Here is a 21770-nt window from a genome sequence, read left to right as displayed (position 1 = left end):
TTAATATTATGTAAGAAAATGAAATGCAGCATTTGGGATAATCTTTCTACAGGTCAGAAATCAATTATATCTCTACTGAACAAAAGCATTTGCATTTCTGTTGACAAGAATTGTTTGCCATGACTACCAGTTTCCTGCAAGTTCAATTCTGCCCTAGTCATTAGGAGACAATCAAAGGTACACATCCCTATAAAATCAGATAACATTCTCTGGACTGTACATAGAACTCCACTGAAATTGGCATTCTGTTTAGCCAATTTTTATATCTCGGACTATTTTTCTTGATAATACATCATTTTATCAACAATTTTACCTTATCAAAAACCAATGCACGAACAAATTAATGGTAAGGACTACACAAATTATAGTTGAACAATTGCTAGCTCTTTCGTTTTCCTCTTTCTGACTTTGTAAGAATAAAATGATACTTTATAAAATTGTTTATAATTATAGTAGTTTCAATCTAAATCCCTTTTTTGTTTTGAAGAAGGAGAAATGTGAAAAAAGAGATTCTAGCACTCACTTGGAAAAGTAAGCATCTGAAAATAGTCAAGAAAATTTGACCAAAAATTGACTGATATGGCTAGGCACGGTGGCTCACATCTGTAATCCCAGCACTCTGGGAGGCCAAGGCAGGTGGATCACTTGAGGCCAGGAGTTCGAGAGCAGCTTGGACAATACGGTGAAACCTTGTCTCTACTAAAAATATAAAAATTAGCTGGGCAGGGTGGTGCCTGCCTGTAATCCCAGCTACTCGAGAGGCTGAGGTTCAAGAATCACTTGAACCTGGGAAGCGGAGGTTGCAGTGAACTGAGATCATGCCACTGCACTCCAGCCTGGGCAACAGAGTCAGACTCAGAAAGAAAAAAAAAAGAAAAAAATGGGAAAAAAAAGTCTCAAAATAAAAAGAAAAAATTGACAGATGGGGTGGTGGATATTAGTAACTATGTAGGAAAATGGGGGAGACGCTTGCCTTCCCTCACATCAGATATTAAAAGTCATTTGAAATTTTTAATAATAAAAATAATAACAACACAGGAATGGATGTATTAATAGATTAAATAATATAAGGCCCCAAACCAGACCTAAACGTAAGAATCTACCACATGCTGTAGGAGACACTGAAAATCAGTGGAGAAATGATGGGTTGTCAACAGATGACAGGACAGATAGATACTTCATTATTTCAAAAAATTTAAAAGACCGGGGTATTAAAACATCAACTGGAGTAAGCTGGATGGAGATGAGAGAAGAAATTCAGACATTTTAGACAGAGGGCACCCAGAGCAAAGGAATTACAGCAAAGAAAGAGTTGCTGCGTGCATGAATGAAACAATGGATTCGGACAAAGAACCCAATCAATTCTCAGCAGAGAAATGTTGAGAGATGAGGTGGGGAGAGTGGTCAGGAGCCAGCCATGTCAGCTGAGGATGCCATTCGAAAGAGGCTTGAACTTGATCCTAAAAAAGTTGGGAAGGCCGGGCGCGGTGGCTCAAGCCTGTAATCCCAGCACTTTGGGAGGCCGAGACGGGCGGATCACGAGGTCAAGAGATCGAGACCATCCTGGTTAACACGGTGAAACCCCGTCTCTACTAAAAAATACAGAAAACTAGCCGGGCGAGGTGGCGGGCACCTGTAGTCCCAGCTACTCGGGAGGCTGAGGCAGGAGAATGGCGTGAACCCGGGAGGCGGAGCTTGCAGTGAGCCGAGATCGTGCCACTGCACTCCAGCCTGGGTAACAGAGCGAGACTCCGTCTCAAAAAAAAAAAAAAAAAAAAAAAAAAAGTTGGGAAGCCTCTGCAGTTTTTAAGCAGGAAACTCTCATGATCAGGTGTTCCTTTAGGAACAGATGTTCCTTTTGATTGCTCTGCTGCCTGTTTAGCAAATGGGTTCCAAAAGGTTAAGATAGTGATATGGTTTGGCTGTGCCCCCACCCATATCTCATCTTGAATTGTAGTCCCCATAATCCCCACGTGTTGTGGGAGGGACCAGGTGGAGATAATTGAATCATGGGGGCAGTTTCCCCAATCCTGTTCTCATAATAGTCAGTGAGTTCTCACGAGAGCCGATGGTTTTATAAGGGGCTTCCCCTTTCACTAGGTACTCATTTCTCGCTCCTGCTGCCACGTGAAAAAGGACGTGTTTGCTTCCCTTTCTGCGATGATTGTAAGCTTCCTGAGGCCTCCCCAGCCCTCTGGAACTGTGAGTCAATTCAACTTCTTTCCTTTATAAATTGCCCAGTCTCGGGCAGTTCTTTATAGCAGCATAAGAACGGACTAATACAGATAGGATGCAGAGAGACCATTTAGGATAGTTACATAAGAAGGAGGTTCCAGAAATATCTAGGAATAGGAGCCAGATGGTAAAAGTTTCAGGGAGGAATTGATGGAAAGAAAGAGTTGTCAGCACTATCCTCACGATTTAGGATTTGGGTGGTGAGAGAAAGGAGAAAGGTAGGGTAGTAACGAAGGGAGCAGCAGGTTCTAACAAAGCTTAGACCTAGCCTTGGCATGCTGGCAGCAAAGCAGGAGCCAGTGGAGACTGGGGAGAGGAGAAAACGAGAGGGAGGCCTGGGGAGAGTGGGGAGGAGTGGGGCAGGGAAGGGTTGGGACACAGCTGAAGACCCATCTATTTAACTTTACGAAAAGGAGAAAGGGGCTAACTTGGGGAATGGGCTAGTGCCATGAACTAGGCAGGCCTCATAGTCAGCCCTCACGTTCTTGTCTTTACCAGTTTTTGAAAACCGATTCTAAAAGGGTAATATGCCTAATAAAAAGGACAAATCAACTTATTGCTCTAGAAAGCTCATAATCATCCATGTAACGTATTTCCCGTAACTGTTTTCTGCCGGTGTTGTTCTCAGTCCTGGGGATGAGGCAGTAAACGAAACAGATAAAGACCCTGCCCTTGTGGAGCTTGCATTCCCGTGGGAGAGAAGACAATTACCAATTAGTTACCACGGAACACAATGTCAGGGATACATAAGTGCGGGGAAGAAATAGAACTCGAGAAAGGAGGCAGCAAGGCTGAGGAGGGGAGCTATTTTATACGATGTGGTCAGAGGAGGAATCTCCAGTCAGATGACATTTTTCTTAGACCAGAAGAGCATAATTTAGTGAATGGTGGGCATAGTAATCAAAGTTCCAGGATTAGCCTCACGTCTACCCAAGACAGGACTTCTATGACTTCTTAAGTCACTATTAAATGTTTTTCTGAGGGGGGAGTGGGGGAAGGACCTTTCAGGATTAGAGATCCTGTAAAACACAACCTTCTAAGAAAATAAGTAAAAGAAATCTAGGCTAGTTATTAATTACACAGTGGCATTTCCCAACTAAAGATTTATTTGGGCCTCAAATCAACCTTCCCTTAATCCCAAATGTGAATTGTCTCATTATAAACTGCGACTTAATATTTTTTCTGGTTCCAAAATCAGAATTTTGGAGAACTGAAGGATACAGTTGGTATTATAATATTTCAATTTCTGATAAGTTTCCGTGGAAAACAATGGGGAAAAACTAAGAAAAGCCTGTAACAAATAGCTGGGATGTCTAAAATGTTTTAAATCTCTTTGTAATTTAGTTGTTGATCAAACATGGTGCTGTGGGTCTTCAAGTGCCGAGCACTGGCCTGGGCACCAAGGGCACAAGTTTTTATCAGCCCTGTTCTCTAAGATCCCACTGCCAGGCTGGGGGCGAGACTCACTTCTGTAATCCCAGCACTTTGGGAGGCCAAGGCAGGCGGGTCACTTGAGGTCAGGAGTTCAAGATTAGCCTGCCCAACATGGTGAAACCCTATCTCCACTAAAAATACAAAAATTAGCTGGATGTGGTGGCACGCACCTGTAATCCCAGCTACTCCGGGGGCTGAGGCAGGAGAATTGCTGGAACCCTGGAGGCAGAGGTTGCAGTGAGCTGAGATCGTAGCACTGCACTCTAGCCTGGGTGACAGAGTGAGACTCCGTCTCAAAAACAAAACAAAAACAACCACCACCACAAAAAAAGATCCCACTGCCAAAAGGCCAAAAGGGATGGCTGTTGGAAAATGAATTCCATCAGATGGCTACAACAGAACATGGTCAAAGTATTGGAGAATATAACATCAGAGAAAGTAGTGTCTCAGAGAAAATCCGCTGTAACTCTTCCAATTGCTCTGTAAAGAAGATACTTCTCAATCTCTTAATCATCCATTATGCTGCCTTTGGCTCTATTGAATATTTCTTCATTTTAGAAACTGTCTATGTCCTGCTTACCCTGAAACCTCTCTCCCTTTTTCTCTAACCTTGCTGAATTCAGCCAGATTGGCAAACATACCATATTCTTTTTATGATCTCAGTAGCTCGCAAGATACCAGACATATGATAGGTACTCAACAAATATTTGCTGAACTAAACCAAACCAGGTCACGCCTTGGCAAGTTCCAAGAATTCTTACTCAGGTTCTTCCTCTGCCAGACCCAGGGTTCTATGCTTGCCGCATCCTCCCATACTACGTTCATTCACTCAGTAAATATATGTGGAATGGCTATTAAGTGCCAAGATCTGTTCTGATAAGATAGAAATGTACAGAAAAGGCTTCTTTCTATACAAGAAACTAGGGAAGGAGAGTTAAAATAGTTGCCTTGGTATTAAAAAAAAAAAAAATTTTGGCTGGGCGCAGTGGCTCATGCCTGTAATCCCAGCACCCTGGGAGGCTGACATGGGTGGATCACTTGAGGCCAGGAGCTTGAAACCAGCCTGGCCAACATGGTGAAACCTCATCTCTACTAAAAATACAAAATTAGCAATGGCGTACACCTGTAATCCCAGCTACTCGGGAGGCCAAGGCATGAAAATTGCTTGAACTGAGGAGGCGGAAGTTGCAGTGACCTGAGATGGCACTATTGCACTCCAGCCTGGGTGACAGAATGAGACTCTGTCTCAAAAATAAATAAATATAATAAAAAACAACTTTAACATATATAGAAGCTATCATAAAGGAGCTGTTCTACATGCTCATTTTTAGAGATCAAATTTACTTGATAAACTTAATTTTATGATTATATAAAAGGGCAAAAAAGGCCGGGCGCAGTGGCTCGCGCCTGTAATCCCAGCACTTTGGGAGGCTGAGGCAGGTGGATCACGAGGTCAGGAGATCGAGATCATCCTGGCTAACACGGTGAAACCCCGTCTCTACTAAAAATACAAAAATTAGCCGGGCATGGTACAGGCACCTGTAGTCCCAGCTACTTGGGAGGCTGAGGCAGGAGAATGGCGTGAACCTGGGAGGCGGAGCTTGCGGTGAGCCGAGATCGTGCCACTGCACTCCAGCCTGGGTGACAGAGTGAGACTCTGTCTCAAAAAAAAAAAAAAAAAAAAAAAGGCAAAAAAATCTGTTCTGAGAGTCAAGAATACAGCAAAACAGGCAAAAATCCCTGCCTTGATAGAATTTACATTTCAAAGTAGGACACAGATAACTAAAATATAGAGCATGGGAGAAGGTGCTAAGAGATGTGGGGGAAAAAAATAGGTTTATTAGGATTTGACCAGAGAAACAAGACCATTAAGAGGTATTCACAGTGGTGGGCTGGAGCTGGCTAGGACTGGACTGAGAGAACTATTAGCATCTCCTCTCTCCTTCCCATTCAGTGATGTAACATTAGTGGCTTGAAATTGGCTGTAGTAAGAATATTTATACCAGGGAAATTGGCAAATGCTACAAATTAGGGTTTTTTGTTTTTTTTTTTCTTCCAGAAAGCTGGTTGTTAAACATTTATCCACATACCACATGTAAACATGTGGAATGGCTTATTATAGGCACTTATTATAGGGATTTGCCTTTATGCAAATGTGGGGGCTGGTTAAACAGTCTATATGGACACTATTGCTTCTGTGTCAGGCGCTGGTGCCTGAAATCAACAGGGCAGGTAGTCAGGAAAGGAAGATGGACATGAAGTAAGGGAAGCAAGATGGAACCTACACAGCTGAGCTGTAAGCCAAGAGGATTGACTGGAATTCTTATGGAACTCTCACTATCTCTAAGCATCTAACTTTGGTGATGTGGAGGGTGGCAGGAGGGATACTGAGGGAGAAGCTGGCCTCCTTCACCATGAAGCTAAATACATCCCTCACCTAAGAGTCTGAAAAACTAGAGGAAGATCCAGCTAGAGCTAGAGGAGTTGTCAAGGGTCCAGCAACTGCCATGTGCTCATCAGGCCAACAGGTAGCAACAGTGCACTGAGCTGCGCCAGTCTTCTAAGTGTAAAACAAGATGGTGGTTCCTTCAGTTCTGCCAGGTCACTTTGTCAAGGCGTGACCTGGTTTGGTTTAGTTCAGCAAATATTTGTTGAGTACCTATCACATGTCAGGTTCCTATGTGTCTGCATGTGAGACACCTATCTGTGGCCCATGTGACTTCAGAGCTCTCCAGGAAAGAGAATCTGGGAATAACTCCAGCTCAGCTAAGTTAGCACAACACTCATCCACCATGGTTAAGAGAGGGAATAAAGAGTGTCAGGGGAGGGGAAGAAATACACAATAGGATTGTCAGGGAAGGACTTAACAAGGAGGTGACATCTGAGTAATTATATGAAGGAAGTGAGGGAGCAAGCTCTGGGGATTTTATGGGAAGAGAGTTCCAGCCATAGGAGATGGCAAATACAAGGCCCTGAGTTGTGGAGCAAATGAAGAGAGTAGCAAGAGGGGAGCTCAATTTGTTTATGGAGTGGGGTAGAGAGAGGGAAGGACTTGTAGGACATTCCAAGACTTTGGCTCCTACTCGCTGTGGCATAAGTGTCCACTGGATGATTTTTAAGCAGGGGAATAACAAGATCAAATGAGTCTTAGCAGGATTATTCTGGCTGCTCTATTGGGAATACACTGAAAGATTGACAAATGCAGATTATGAGGTTATTGCAGAAATCCACAGGGGAACTGAGGACAGCTCAGACCAGGGGAGCAGCAGTGAGGATGGTACAGAGAGGTCAGATCCCAGGAATATTTTAAAGGTGAAGTCCATGGAAATTTGGGCTGGATGTGGAATATCAAAGAAAAGGAGGAATCCAGGCCAGGCACGGTGGCTCACGCCTGTAATCCCAGCACTTTGGGAGGCTGAGGCGGGCGGATCACGAGGTCAGGAGATCGAGACCATCCTGGCTAACACAGTGAAACCCCGTCTCTTCTAAAATTACAAAAAAATTAGCCGGACATGGTGGCGGGCACCTGTAGTCCCAGCTACTCAGGAGGCTGAGGCAGGAGAATGGGACACGAGGAGTTCAGGGACATGAGGTGGAATAAGCAAAAGAAACTAAGGGAGTGAGCAGAGAGGTAGGATAAGAACCAAGAGCTTGGTAGCCTCCGACTCCAGTGACGGAAGAGGGAGGAGGTGATCAGCTGAGTCAGGATGCTGCAGACGGGTCAAATTCAATGAGACCTGAGAGATGATTGTTGGATTTACCAAAATGAAGGTCTTTGGCTACCTTGTTAAGGACAATTTAGACAGAGTGGAAGCCATAAAAGCCATACCAGCATGAGTTCGCATGAGAATGAAATAGAGAAGGTAGAGACAATGAGTGCAGACAATTCTTTTGAGGTGTAAAAGGAAGGACAAAAATGGAACATAAGCTGGAAGGCAGGATGGGGTGAAGGGTTTTGGTTGTGGTTGTGGTTTTGGCTTTGTTCGAACTGGGAGAAATAATAGTATGTTTGTATACTGAGGAATGATCCGTAGAGAGGCTGGATTTTATGAAGGACAGAGGGAGGGGACAATTGCTGAAGCAATGTTATTTTAGTAGGTGTGAGAGGATGAGATCTATTCCACTGTGGAGGGGTTGCACTCTGAGGAAAGTTATTTTCATCCATAGAAGACCAAGCACTTGAGGTCAGCAGACTGAGGTGAGTAGATAGGTAGGTGTGGGGGTAGGGAGACTGGAAGTTCTCTTATTATTTCTAACCTCTCATTTCTACATAAATAGGGTTTTGGGAGAATTAAGTAAGTTAATACATATGAACACATAGGAGAGGTGTAGTGAATGTTAACACCTATTAGATATTATTCCATGTTAGTCTGGGTGACCTAATTTGTTCTCATGGTTTCACTGACCTCCTATCCTTAACCTTCACATTCAAAATCCAGCTCCTGCTGGACATATCTCAAAATCAACTCATTTAGAACTCAATTCACTTTGTTCCTCCTAGAGAAAACCTATCTCCTGCAAGCTTCTCTCTGTTAATGGCTCCTCCCCCTACCTGGGCACATCACTAAGAACACCTGAGTTTTCTGGACCTCATCCTGTCCTTCATATTCACACCTAAGCCATATCAAGCATGACTCATTTTTCCTCCTCAACATTTTGGAAAGCCCCTTCTCCTCCCCACCCATCATCCCCTACCACATTATCCTTTCAGGCTCTCAGCATCTCTCTCTTCTGGACTTTGGCCTCCTAACTGGCTCCTTCTGCCAACATGACCCCCTCTTCTGTATGTACAGAGTGGTCTGTCCAAAATGCAAGACACCATGTCACTTTCTGGGTTCGGCCCTTCAGTGGCAGCCTATAAGCTACAAGAGTCAATGCAATCTAGACAGCATGGCGCTGGAGGTCTTCCCTCTGTATTTATAACTCTGCCTAGTTGTTGATCTCCCGTCCCCTCCAATCTTGTACTTGATATGCCAATTATACCAAGTGTTTACAGCTTCCTTGCACATCCCTCCCCAAAGCTACATCCCCCAAACAGTTTTGTTTTGAGACAGTCTGACTGTCACCCAGGCTGGAGTGAAGTAGCATGATCACAGCTCACTGCAGCTGTGATCTCCAGGGCTCAAGTGATCCTCCCACCTCAGCCTTCCCAGTAGCCAGGACTGCAAGCGAACCACGATGCCTGACAAACTTTTTTGATTTTTATTTATTTATTTTTTTTGTACAGACAGTGTCTCACTATGTTGCCCAAACTGGTCTCAAACTTCTAATCTCAAGTGATACTTCTGCCTCGGCCTCCCGAAGCACTGGGATTGCAGGTATGAGCTACTGTGCCCAGCTTGTCTGGATGACTTTTATAAAACAAAATAACATCTAAGTCTCTAATTAAACCCATTTCAATATATCCTGCATAATCTTTCAAAAGTTTAGCCTCCACCACGTCATTACCCTGTTCAAAGGCCTGCAGTGCCTCTGGGGTAAAGGACAGACTCTGAGGACAGACTCCCAGGCGTCCTCACGATCTGGCCCCTCTGCATCTCAGTCTTATCTCCCCATGCCACACCCTCCTGAACTTCTGCTCTGATCACCCTGTTCTCACCCTCACCTGAACACACCTTCCTGAGCCTCTGCCCCAAGAATGCTTCCCGCTCCTGTTATTATATAGTTATGATTCACCTTCCAAAGTCCAGGCCAATGCTAATCCCTTCTACGAAGACTTCCTCCCTCCTCTGAGCATCTATAGCACCTATTTTTGCCATATTTTGTCGAAACTGCACTTATAGATATGTTATCATTTTCCAGTAAGTTATAAGTTCCTGGAAACAGGATGATACCGCACCCTTTGCCCTATATCCATAGTTTTTACCCTACTGCTGGTCTGAGAAAATATGATTTTACTAAAATATAATTTTGATTTGTTGGAAGTTTAACAAAAGCTATGTTTTAGGTAGTATCTATCTATATGGTTTATTGTAAATAACATTTCCTTTTAATTCAGTAATTTCCCACATTCGTGTGGTTCTGTGCTTAGCTTTTGGACTTCTTATTGGGTGGGTTAAATTTATAAACAACCTTTATTAAATGCCTACTCTGGGCAAGGTATGCAAATATGATCTTTCAGACAAGGCATTGACTCTTATGTCATTTGTCTTCTAGAAATCTAAAGTTTCATGATTATGTTATAAAGGCTGCTGTTCAAATCACTAGAAGGACATGTAGACATTGTGATAGTATGGATCAAAACAAGGAAGGGGGCTGGGCATAGTGGCTGACACCTGTAATCCCAGCACTTTGGAAGGCCGAGGCAGGTGGATCACCTGAGGTCAGGGGTTCAAGACCAGCCTGACCAACATGGTAAAACCCCATCTCTACTAAAAATATTTTAAAAATTAGCCTGGCGTGGTGGTGGGCACCTATAATCCCAGCTACTTGGGAGGCTGAGGCAGGAGAATTGCTTGAATACCTGGGAGGTGGAGGTTGCAGTGAGCTGAGATCATGCCACTGTACTCCAGCCTGGGCAACAGAGTGAGACACTGTCTCAAAATAAAAAATAAAAATACAAAAATTAGGGCCGGGCATGATGGCTTGCACCTGTAATCCCAGCACTTCGGGAAGCCAAGGCAGGTGGATCACCTGAGGTCAGGAGTTTGAGATCAGACTGGCCAACATGGTGAAACCCCATCTCTACTAAAAATACAAAAATTAGCCGGGCATGGTGGCATGTGCCTGTAGTCCCAGCTACTCAGGAGGCTGAGGCATGAGAATCACTTGAATCCGGGAAGTGAAGGTTGCAGTGAGCCAAGATCAAGCCATTGCACTCCAGCCTGGGCGATAGAGCGAGACTCAGTCTCAAAAAAAAAAAAAAAAAAAAAAAAAAAGCTGGGTTTGGTGGCTCGCATTTGTAATCCCAGCTACTTGGGAGGCTGAGGCAGGAGAATGGCTTGAATATGGGAGGCAGAGGTTGCAGTGAGCGGAGATCATGCCATTGTACTCCAGCCTGGGCCACAGTGAGACTCTGTCTCAAAACAAACAAAAAAACTAGGGAACGGGACCTTGAGTTTCATGGACCCCTGGGTACAGCAGGTTTGCTCTGAGAAGTAGCAGAGAGGTGGATATTCTCTTCTCCCTTTTGCCCCTTTATGATCCTCTACACTATGTTGAAATACTCCTCTGCTACTGTGTCCACACCTTTCATTTTCCAAAATATATATTCTGTTTCCCTTCGGTTCAGCAGACATATATTGAGCAACCACTGTTTCAAAGGCATGGTAGAAAGCACTGGTTTCCTGATTCATCTATTAATGCTACATATTATTATAATAATGTATAATATAGATGTATACAGTCTATAATATATGGATTTCTATATGTATATTTTTATAAGCAGAGTAGAGTAGCAATTTATAAGAGAGAGAGGTTCTACAGTAAATGTTACATGAACCCCAATGAAAGTAAAAGTACTCTTAAGAAGTCCTAGGCCGGGCGCGGTGGCTCAAGCCTGTAATCCCAGCACTTTAGTGGCCAGAGACGGCAGATCACGAGGTCAGGAGATCGACCATCCCATGCACATGGTGAAACCCCGTCTCTACTGGGTGCACCGCAGCCAAGTGGCCGCATGCCTGTAGTCCCAGCTGAGGCTGAGGCAGGAGAATGGCGAACCCAGGAGGCAGAGCTTTTGCAGTGAGCTGGAGATCACGCTTGCCACTGCACTCCAGCCCGGGCGACAGAGCCAGACTCCATCTCAAAAAGAAGTCCTGGCCGGGCGCGGTGGCTCACGCCTGTAATCCCAGTACTTTGGAAGGCCGAAGTGGGCAGATCACCTGAGGTCAGGACTCGAGACCAGCCTGGCCAACATAGTGAAACCTTGTCTCTACCAAAAAAAAAATATATATATATATATATATATGCAAAAATACAAAAATTAGGCGGGCATGGTGGCATGCTCCTGTAATCCCAGCTACTCAGGAGGCTGAGGAAGGAGAATCACCTGAACCCGGGAAGAGGAAGTTGCAGTGAGCCAAGATTACACCACTGCACTCCAGTCTGAGCAACAGAGCAAGACTCTGTCTCGGGGGGAGGAAAAAAAAAAAGTCCTTAAATAGCCTATAAAAGCTCCCCATAAGAGGTACGAAGGACATGAGGCCACCTCAGGAAACAGCCAGTTAGCTACTGCACAGGAGACTCATTCTGGGGTTGACATTTCTTAAGAGAGAAATTGATGAGTCTTTGCTGTGTATATGTGCTTAAGTGTGTGTGCCTGTGCTTTTTTCTAGGGCAAACAAAATTATAAAGATGTGTGCACCAAGTACAATAAATCATGGTCTCTTTCTCCTTTCCCGGTTCTAATTGCCCCAGTAAACCCGCTCTCCACTCTCCAGTCTGCCATATTCCCCCGCTGTTCGGTCTTTGAATGGTCGATGCGTAATGTCACGGTTCTAAGCTGCCACCTTGTGGCTGTCCCGCGTGTGTGTTTTAAGCAGCCTCTTCAATGTGCCGCTTGCCTAGCTGCACTTGTAATTTGATGCGGTTCCTTTTGCTTTCTGCGTTTTTGCTTCCTTCCTCCAGAGCTGCTAGTTGTCCTGTTGTAGATTCACGAAACTGGATTACACTTGACATCATTCAGGATAACAAGTATACCAAGAGCTTAAAATCATGGCAGAGTTGCACATTGCTTTTGAACTCTAGTAGACACAATTATATTTTTCTCCCGAAATACTTTGTAATGTTTATTTTAAAGCCCCAGTATCCGAAAAGCAACAACAAATTCCTTTCCCAAGCATTGATTGGGCACCTATTAGCCACTGCCTTCAGGAGTTCCCAGCCTCATGAGGCGACATATGGGACCATGTGACAATTGCAAATAATGCAGGTGAACCGCTGTACATTGGGAACCCGGGAAATCACTCTAAAATCTCTCTGAAGGGGTCAGCAATGCCTTCACAGAAGAGTCCAGACTGAAGCTTAAGTCGGCAGGTCAGAAGGCCAAAGTTGGAGACAGGTTAGACATCCCAGACAGAAGGAAAAGCAGCACTATTTTGGTGAGGAAGTGCACACATCATTCTTGGACTTGATCCCCAGATCTTTGCTAGCCCAAACAGCACTCCAGGTGCTTTTAAGAATGTATTTATGCCAGGCACAGTGGCTCACACCTGCAATCCCAGTGCTTTGGGAGGCAGAGGCAGAAAGATCACATGAGCCCAGCCTAGTGATTTGAGACCAGCCTAGGCAGCATAGTAAGACCCTGTCTGTACTACAAATTTTAAAAATTGGCCAGTCATAGTAGCGCATTCCTGTAGTCTCAGCTACTTGGGAGGCTGAGGTGGGAGGATGGCTGGAGCCCGGGAGTTTGAGGCTGCCATGAGCTATGAATGAGCCACTGCACTCCAGCCTGAGCAACAGAGTGGGACTCTGTTTCAGTTTTTTTTAAATAATGTATTTAAGTATCCTTAAGAGAACCCCTCCCTTTTTACCCAAATAAAATATACTGAACCATAAGGGCTTTCTGAATTAAAGTTTGACCAACCACTGCATTACCCAATATTTGTGCTGTCTTCCCTTAATAGAGTTTTTCCATATCACAACTACTTATTCTAAAGCAATACTAGGTCTTTTCACAGCCTGTTCACTCTTGAAACTGGACTGCAAACTGACACTGATGTCCCCAAGAAGCCACTGAAAAAATGGACTTTTGGTACCTAGTAGCAGAGGAAAGAGAGGAGAGGAAAGCTCCTGTTTTCTCTTGTCACAACAGTACATGCCCACAAATTAGCTCAGAGATGGTAACTCATGGGCAGCAAACCCTTAGGAGCCTTAGACACTATAAGAGGGCCACACCTTGTGGCAAGTGTTATCTGTATAGTAATAACATCCCACAAAAATAAGAAATATGGCTCAAATGTATCTAAAGGTTGGGTGATTAATAAATTATAAATCCATTTAGAGTTGTTAGTGGATTCATAGGACTGTATATATTCCCCAGTCGTTAAAAATCAGCTACTCTGAGCCTTCCACAGAAGACCATTAAAAAATCAGCTACTCATCATGTAGAGAGGTCTGAGAAATTTTGTGAGGTTCAAAATTTTACCATGCTGGACAAGACAGGAAGCACTAGTTTAGTTTTGTACAACACTTTTGTCAAGTTAATGCCTACTCTTCCCTCAGATCTGGCTTTAACTGGGATCTTTTCTGACCTGCCTGACATAACTAAATTCTGCTATTATGTGCTCCATAACATCGCAGCACTTAACACAGTTGGAGTTTTAGAGTTGTGTGTGAGTGTGGATGTAGACTGTCTCTCTCCCACTACTGTAAAACATCATACGGGCAGGCCTTATGTCTTTCTAATCATTATTGTCTGTCCAGGGTTCGGCGCAGTTTCTAGCACACACTAATAACTCACTCAGTGAATAAGTACAATAAGCTAAAAGTTCCTGTGTCCCAGTCCTAGGAGATAAATCCAGGGATGACATGTCAAAGTAAACCATCTAAAGGAACTTGGTGGCTGGTAGATATCTCCAGAGAAAGTGGGTCTCATAGGAGAGGAGACCCAGATATGTAGAGGAAGGGAAATGTGAAGCTCATAAATGCATCCTGCCTAACAGCCAAAGTCAGGAGCAATTCCGCCTTTTATGGACAGTTCTGTGTGTTAGAAAGAGCATTAGATTAGGAACTACATAGTGGGTTCAAGTTCTGGATCTACCTACCATCAACCTGGCATGTAACCTTGGATTAGACATCTAACCTCATCAACCATGAATCGGATTCGTAATCTGTAAAATGGGGATGATGTCGTCCCTATCTACATCATCATCGTGAAAATCAAGCAAAATGATGGGCCCAAAAGTATAGTGAAATTATAGAGTATTCGATAAATATAAAGGTGGCATTTTTTTCTAAATACAGTAAGTCCTCACTTAATGTCATCAATAGATGCTTGGAAACGTCAACTTTAAGCAAAACAAAACCAATTTTACCACAGGCTAATTATTATAAACAAGAGTTTAGTTTCTTGTGGCATTTTTCTGGTGAAAGAAACATCACCAAACTTCTAAATAAAGACACAAAACTTCTAATATTAAACATTGAAATAAATGTGAGCTATACATTTAAGAAATATTAATAAAAACAAGTAACATAATTATTTACCCAATTTTTGGTGAATCAGTGAGTGACAGGGGTTGCAGTAGTGGTGGATTAAATCAAGGAATAAATGCTTGCAAAGCAAAAAATATCACAGCACTTCCTACCACTATGCAGCTCAAAAACAATCACAAACGTGGCAGGCTCAGTAAGCGCTTTTGTCCTGCATCATTTATTTTCATGCATGTATAAGTCTGTTCTTACACTGCTATAAAGAACTGTCTGAGACTGGACAATTTATAAAGGAAAGAGGTTTAATTGACTCACAGTTCTGCAGGGCTGTGGAGGCCTCAGGAAACTTACAATCATAGCAGAAAGGGAAGCAAACATGTCCTTCTGCACAGGGCGGCAGGAAGAAGTGCCAAACAAAGGTGGAGGCCCCTTATAAAACCATCAGATCTCATGAGAACTCATTATCATGAGAACAGGATGGGGGAACTGCCCCCATGAGTTAATTATCTCCACCCGGTCCTGTCCTTGACACATGGGGATTGTTACAATTCAAGGTCAGATTTCGGTGAGGACACAGCCAGATAATATCAACGTATTTATGATTTTCATGTATTTTGTGAATTTTTATTTTACCATCATATGTGTTCATTCCTGTATTCATTTTCTAACCCACTTATTTCAGTTCAGGTTCATAGATGGCTGGATTCTCTTCCAGAAGCTCAGGGTGCAGGGTGGGAACTGACCCTGGAGAGGATGTCATTCCATTACAGGACACACTCACAGACACCCACATACTCACTCCAAGTGGGACCGTGGAGACATACCAATTAACCTAATGTGTACAGCTTTGAGATTTGGGAGGAAACTGGAGTATCCAAAGAAAACCCACTCAGACATGAGGAGGATGGACAAACCCCACAGAGACAGTAGTCCCCATTGGGAATCAGTTTTTTCTTTTCTTTTTTTTTTTTTTTTTTTTTTTTTGAGACAGAGTCTCGCTCTATCACCCAGGCTGGAGTGCAATCAAGTGAACTTGGCTCACCACAGCATCTACCTCCTGGGTTCAAGCAATTCTTCTGCCTCAGCCTCCCAAGTAGCTGGTATTACAGGGGTCTGCCACCACATATGGCTAATTTTTGTATTTTTAGTAGAGACGGGGTTTCAACATTTTGGTCAGGCTGGTCTCAAACTCCTGACTTCAGGTGATCCACCCGTTTCAGCCTCCTAAAGTGCTGGAATTACAGGCAGTTTTTCCACATTACAACAAAACCATGTTGAACAAAGTCATGTTATTTGAGACCCTGCTGTGCTTCTTTATGATTCTCCTCTTCAGCTTCTCCTAATTTATAAAACATTATTTCTTTTCTTTTTAACCCTTCAGTTTTCCCATTTCTTTTTTTCTTTTTTCTTTTTTTTTTTCCTGCACAATCACAGCTCACTGCAGCCTCAACCTCCTGGGCTCAAGCAATCCTCCCACTTTTGCCTCCCGAGTAGCTAGGAACACAGGCACACACCACCACACCTGACTAATTTTTAAAAATTTTTGTAGAGACAGGGCCTTGCCATGTTGCCCAGGCTGCTTAAGTTTCTATAGTTTTTCTGGATATTTGTTAACTTTTATTGATTATGCATCTTAATAATTACCTAAAATAAACCCAATTTCTTAAAGTCCCCATAAAGACTATTTATCTTAATGCCTTAGTAGCTCAGTGAAATGAGAGCCAATATCATTTCTTCCTACTGTCACAAAGCAGATCAACAAACACTTATTGATTACCCCACTACATGTTAAATGTTAGGTAATACCAAATGAGTAATATAACATCACAGTTTCAAAAATTTCACAGCTGGGAGACTTCTGGTTTCAAAATGACAGTGTAGAGGTAAGCTGGTTTCACTCTTCCCCCAACAGAGTACTAAAAAGTATATATACGGCACTGAGATTTTCACCAGCAACAATCCAGAGCTTAGGTCTGAGATGAGACAGTTTTCAGGGCCTTAGAGGAATGGAAAATCTCTGAGCAGACAACAGCAGAAATGGATTTCTACATTTGCAATGACCCTCCCCACTGATTCTGCCCAGTACCAAGTATGTGAAAAATCTCTCCCAAACTCAGTTTCTACAGTAGAAAAAGTGAAACCAAGGTGGTCAACCAGCTTCCCCACTTTCTTGGGTTCCCTGGCAGAAGCCCTGTCCTTGCTTTAACCTATGGGAAGTGTTGTGACTGCCTGATGACAGAAATATCCCTGAGAACAGGAAGAGACAAAGTGGGGAGATGGGACTACCATCTCCAGCCCTAGGACCTCTGCTCTGTAACTCTGCCAAAGGAGATGATAAATCAGAATGGCTGTTCAGCAGCACCATACTGTAGGAAGTAAGTCCCACAGGTCCCCTGGGCATGAACCTCTAGCCAGCCTTCTGACACTGTCAGGATTATCCCTTTGGGACCTCCTCCATTTAGGACCAGAAGCACTCTGAGCATTAACTAAAGCCGAGGCAAACCTGGGCTTAAGGTGTCACCTAAAGCTGAAAAGGAAGCAATGATCTGCAGGCAAAGGTGTGCTAAGCAAATATATTCAATAAAAAACAAGACAGAGACAACTGGGATAATCATTCAATGCAAAGACCTAGACATCCACAAGAAAGAGCAGAGAACCATGACCTCTCCAAAACGATAAAGCAAAAATCCAGTAACTGACCCTAACGAGACAGCAATTTGTGAGCTCTCTGACCAATCACTCAAAATGGTAGTTTGAAGGAAACTCAGTGATCTCCAAGATTGCACAGAAAAGCATTTCAGAAATTTATCAGAGAAATTTAACAAAGAGATTGTAAGTAAAATATAGAAATCTTGGAATGGAGAAATACATTTGCAGAACTGAAGAACCCTTTAGAGGCTCTCAACAGCACAATGAATCAGGAAAAAATTGGTGAGCCCAAAGACTGGCTATTTGAAAATATGCAGTCAAAGAAGAAAAATAATGGAAAGAAGACTACCCACAAGATATAGAAAATTAGCTCAAAAGATCAAATCTAAGAATTATTGGCATTCAAGAAGGAGCTGAACATGAGCAAGAGGTAGAAAGCGTATTCAAATAAATAACAGAAAAGTCTCCAAAACTTGAGAAGGATAAATATCCAATTATAGGAAGGTCTTAGAACACCAAACAGATTTAACCCAAATAAGACTAACCCAAGTCATATAATAATGCAACTCTCAAAGGTCAAAGGCAAAGAAAGAATCTAAAAGCAGCAAGAGAAAAGAAGCAAATAACATGTAAAGGAGCTCCAATTCGTATAGCAACAGACTTCTAACAGAAACCACAGAAGCCAGGAGGGAATGGAATGAAATTTTCAAAGTGCGCCAAGAAGAAAAACAAAAAAACTACCATTCAAGAGTAATGTATACAGCAAAATTTCTCATTTAAATATGAAGGAAAAATAAAATATTTTCTAGACAAACAAAAGCTGCCAGAATTTATCAACACGAGATCCATCTTGCAAGAAATGCTAAAGGAAGTTCTTCAATATGAAAGAAAAGCAAAAACATACCAACATCCCAAAGAAAACATTTCAAGGCATAAAATTCATGTTAAAATTAAGTACACAAACAAACCCAGAATACTTTATTACTGTATTTGTGGGGTACAATCCACTCATAACTTTATTATGAAACCCAAAAGGTAAATCTATTAAAAACAATAATAGCTACAGCAACCTGTTAAGATATAGGTAATATAAAAATATATAATTTGAGACAACTAAATCAAAATGGAGGAGGGGATAGAGTTCAAGAATAGAATTTGTGTGTGTGCGCTTTTCTTGGCCTTTGTTTGCTTCTACTCTTTTACTTGTAATCAAAGATAAGTTATCAACTCTTTAAAATAACTTGTTACATATGTAAGATGTTTTCTGTAAGCCTCATGGTAACCACAGTACAAAAACCTACAATACAATTACTAAAACTAAAATACAAAAAAAATTAAAATATACTATCAGAGAGAATCACTTAGCCACAAAGGAATACAATAAAGAAGGAAAAGTGGAAGAGTCTCAAAACAATGAGAAAACAAGCAATAAAATGGCAGTAATAAGCCCCTATTTATCAATAACACTGAATGTAAATGGTCTAAATTCTCCAACTAAAAGGCATAGAGTGTCTGCATGGATAAAGAAACAAGACCCAACTATATGCTGCCTTCAAGAAACCCACTTTACCTAGAAAGACACACAGATTAAAAGTGAAAGGGTGAAAAAATGTTTCAAGCAATTAGAAACCCAAAAAGAGCAGGAATATCTGTTCTTATATCAGATAAAATCAGATGAAATACTTATTTCAGACAAATCAAAGACTACAAAAAAGACAAGGTCATTATATAATGATAAAGGGGTCAATTCAGCAAGAGGATATAACAATTATAAATATCTATGCAACCAACACCAGAGCCCCAACTATATAAAGCACATTAATAGATCTAAAGGAAGGGCCAGGCATGGTGGCTCAATGACAGGCTCGAAGTGCCTATAATCCCAGCACTTTGGGAGGCAGAGGTGGGAGGATTGCTTGAGGCCAGGAGTTCAAGGCCAGCCTGGGCTGGGCATGGTGGCATGTCCCTGTAGTCCTAGCAAATTGGGAGGCTGAGGTGGGAGGATCACTTGAGCCTAGGAGTTTGAAGCTACAGTTAGCTATGATCACACTATTGCACTCAGCCTGGGTGACAGAGTAAGACCCTGTCTCCAAAAAATAAAAAATACATAGATCTAAAGGGAGAGATAGACTGCAATGAAACAATAGTAGGGGATTTTAATACCCCAATCTCAGTAATGGACAGATCATCCAGATTATCCACAAAGAAACAGTGGAGTTAAACTGAACACTAGCCCTAATAGGCCTAACTAACATTTATAGAATATTTCACTCAACTGCTGCAGAATACACATTTTTTTTCATGAGCACATGGAACATTCTCCAGAATAAACCCTATCTTAGGCCACAAAACAACAAAATTTTAAAAATACAGATTGTATCGCCAGGTATGGTAGCTCACACCTGTAATCCCAGCATTTTGGGAGGCCAAGGCAGGTGGATTACCTGAGGCTGGGAGTTCAAGACCAGCCTGACCAATATGGAGAAACCCCATCTCTACTAAAAATATAAAATTAGCTGGGTGTGGTGGTGCATTCATGTAATCCCAGCTACTCAGGAGGCTGAGGCAGAAGAATCACTTGAACATGGGAAGCAGGTTGCAGTGAGCCGAGATCGCACCATTGCACTCCAGCCTGGGCAACAAGAGTGAAACTCTGTCAAAAAAAAAAAAAAAAATTTACCAAGTATCTCTTCTGACCACAGTGGAATAAAACTAGAAATCAGTAACAAAAGAAACCTCGGAAAATACACAAACACATGGAAATTAAACAACATGCTACTGAACAACTAATGGATCAATGAAAAAAGAAGGAAATTAAAAATTTTCTTGAAACAAATGAAAATGGAAATACAACATACCGAAATGTTTCCATATGAGATATGGAAAAAGTAATAATAAGAGGTAAGATTACAGCAATAAATGCCTATATCAAAAAAGTAGAAGGACTTCAAATAAATAAAGTTCCTTGAGTGCACCTCAAGGAACTAGAAAAGCAAGAGCAAACCAAACCCAAAATTAGTAGAAGAAATAATAAAGATCAGAGTAGAAATAAATGAAATTGAGACTAAAACACAATACAAAAGATCAACAAAAGGGTTGTTTTTTGAAAAGATAAGCAAAATCAACAAACCTTTAGCTAGACTAAGAAAAAAGGAGAGAAGACCCAAATAAATCAGAAACAAAAAAGAGATCTCAGAAATAGAAACATTAGAGACTATTATGAACAACTATATGCCAACAATTGAAAAGCCTAGAAGAAATGAATAAATTCCTGGACACATACAACTTACCAAGGATGAACCAAGAAGAAATAGAAAACGTCAACAAACTAATAACAAGTAACAAGGTCAAAGCTGTAATAAAAGGTCTCCCATCAAAGAAAAGCCCAGGAACTGATGACTTCACTGCTGCATTCTACCAAATATTTAAAGAAGAACTAATACCAATCCTACTCAAACCCTTCAAAATAACTGAAGAGCAGAGACTACTTCCAAACTCTACAATACCAGCATTACCCTGATACCAAAACCAGACAAGGGCACAGCAGAAAAAAGGAAACTATAGGCCAATATAATTGATGAACACAGATGCAAAAATCCTCAACAAAATATTAGTAACCCAAATTCAATATTTAGAAAATCATTCACCATGATTGAGATTCATGCCAGAGATGCAAGGATGGTTCAATGTATAGAAATCCATTAATCAAGGAAATGAATATGTAAAAGAGATATCTGTACTCCCATGTTTATTGCAGCACTACTCACAATAGTCAAAATATGGAATCAAAGTGCCCACCAGTGGATGAATGAATAAAGAAAATGTGGTACATATACACAATGGAATAATATTCAGCCATAAAAAGGAATTATGTCATTTAGCAACATAGATAGAACTGAGGGGCCATTATGTTAAGTGAAATAAACCAAACACAGAAAGACAGATATTGCATGTTCTCTCTCATATGTGGGAGCTTAAAAAGTGGATCTTATGAAGATAGAGAGTAGATTCATGGTTACCAGAGGCCAGGAGAGGGAGATGAGAGGATAAAGGGGAAAAAATAGTAAAAGTGTATTTTATTGCCACTAACCTCTACCTTAAAGATGGTAAAGATGGTAAATTATATATATATATTTGGTCTAAATAAAACGTGCAGAAGTAAATAGAAGATATTAAACAAACCAAAAAATAAAAATTGAAGGAAGTGCAAGTTAAAAGCAAAAAAAAAAATTTTACAGCAGTTCTTAACTCTGGCTGTACATTAGAATCATCTGGCCCCTGCCCCAAACTAAATCAAAATCTCTGGAGGTGGGACCTGGGATATAGTTGTTTTTCCAAAGATTCTTTCCAAAGATTCTCAC

The sequence above is a fragment of the Papio anubis genome, chromosome 19, assembly GCF_008728515.1.
Source record: "Papio anubis isolate 15944 chromosome 19, Panubis1.0, whole genome shotgun sequence".
In the NCBI taxonomy this organism is placed as follows: Eukaryota; Metazoa; Chordata; class Mammalia; order Primates; family Cercopithecidae; genus Papio; species Papio anubis.
The sequence above is the reverse complement of the archived record's forward strand: the minus strand, read 5'-3'. Positions refer to the sequence as shown.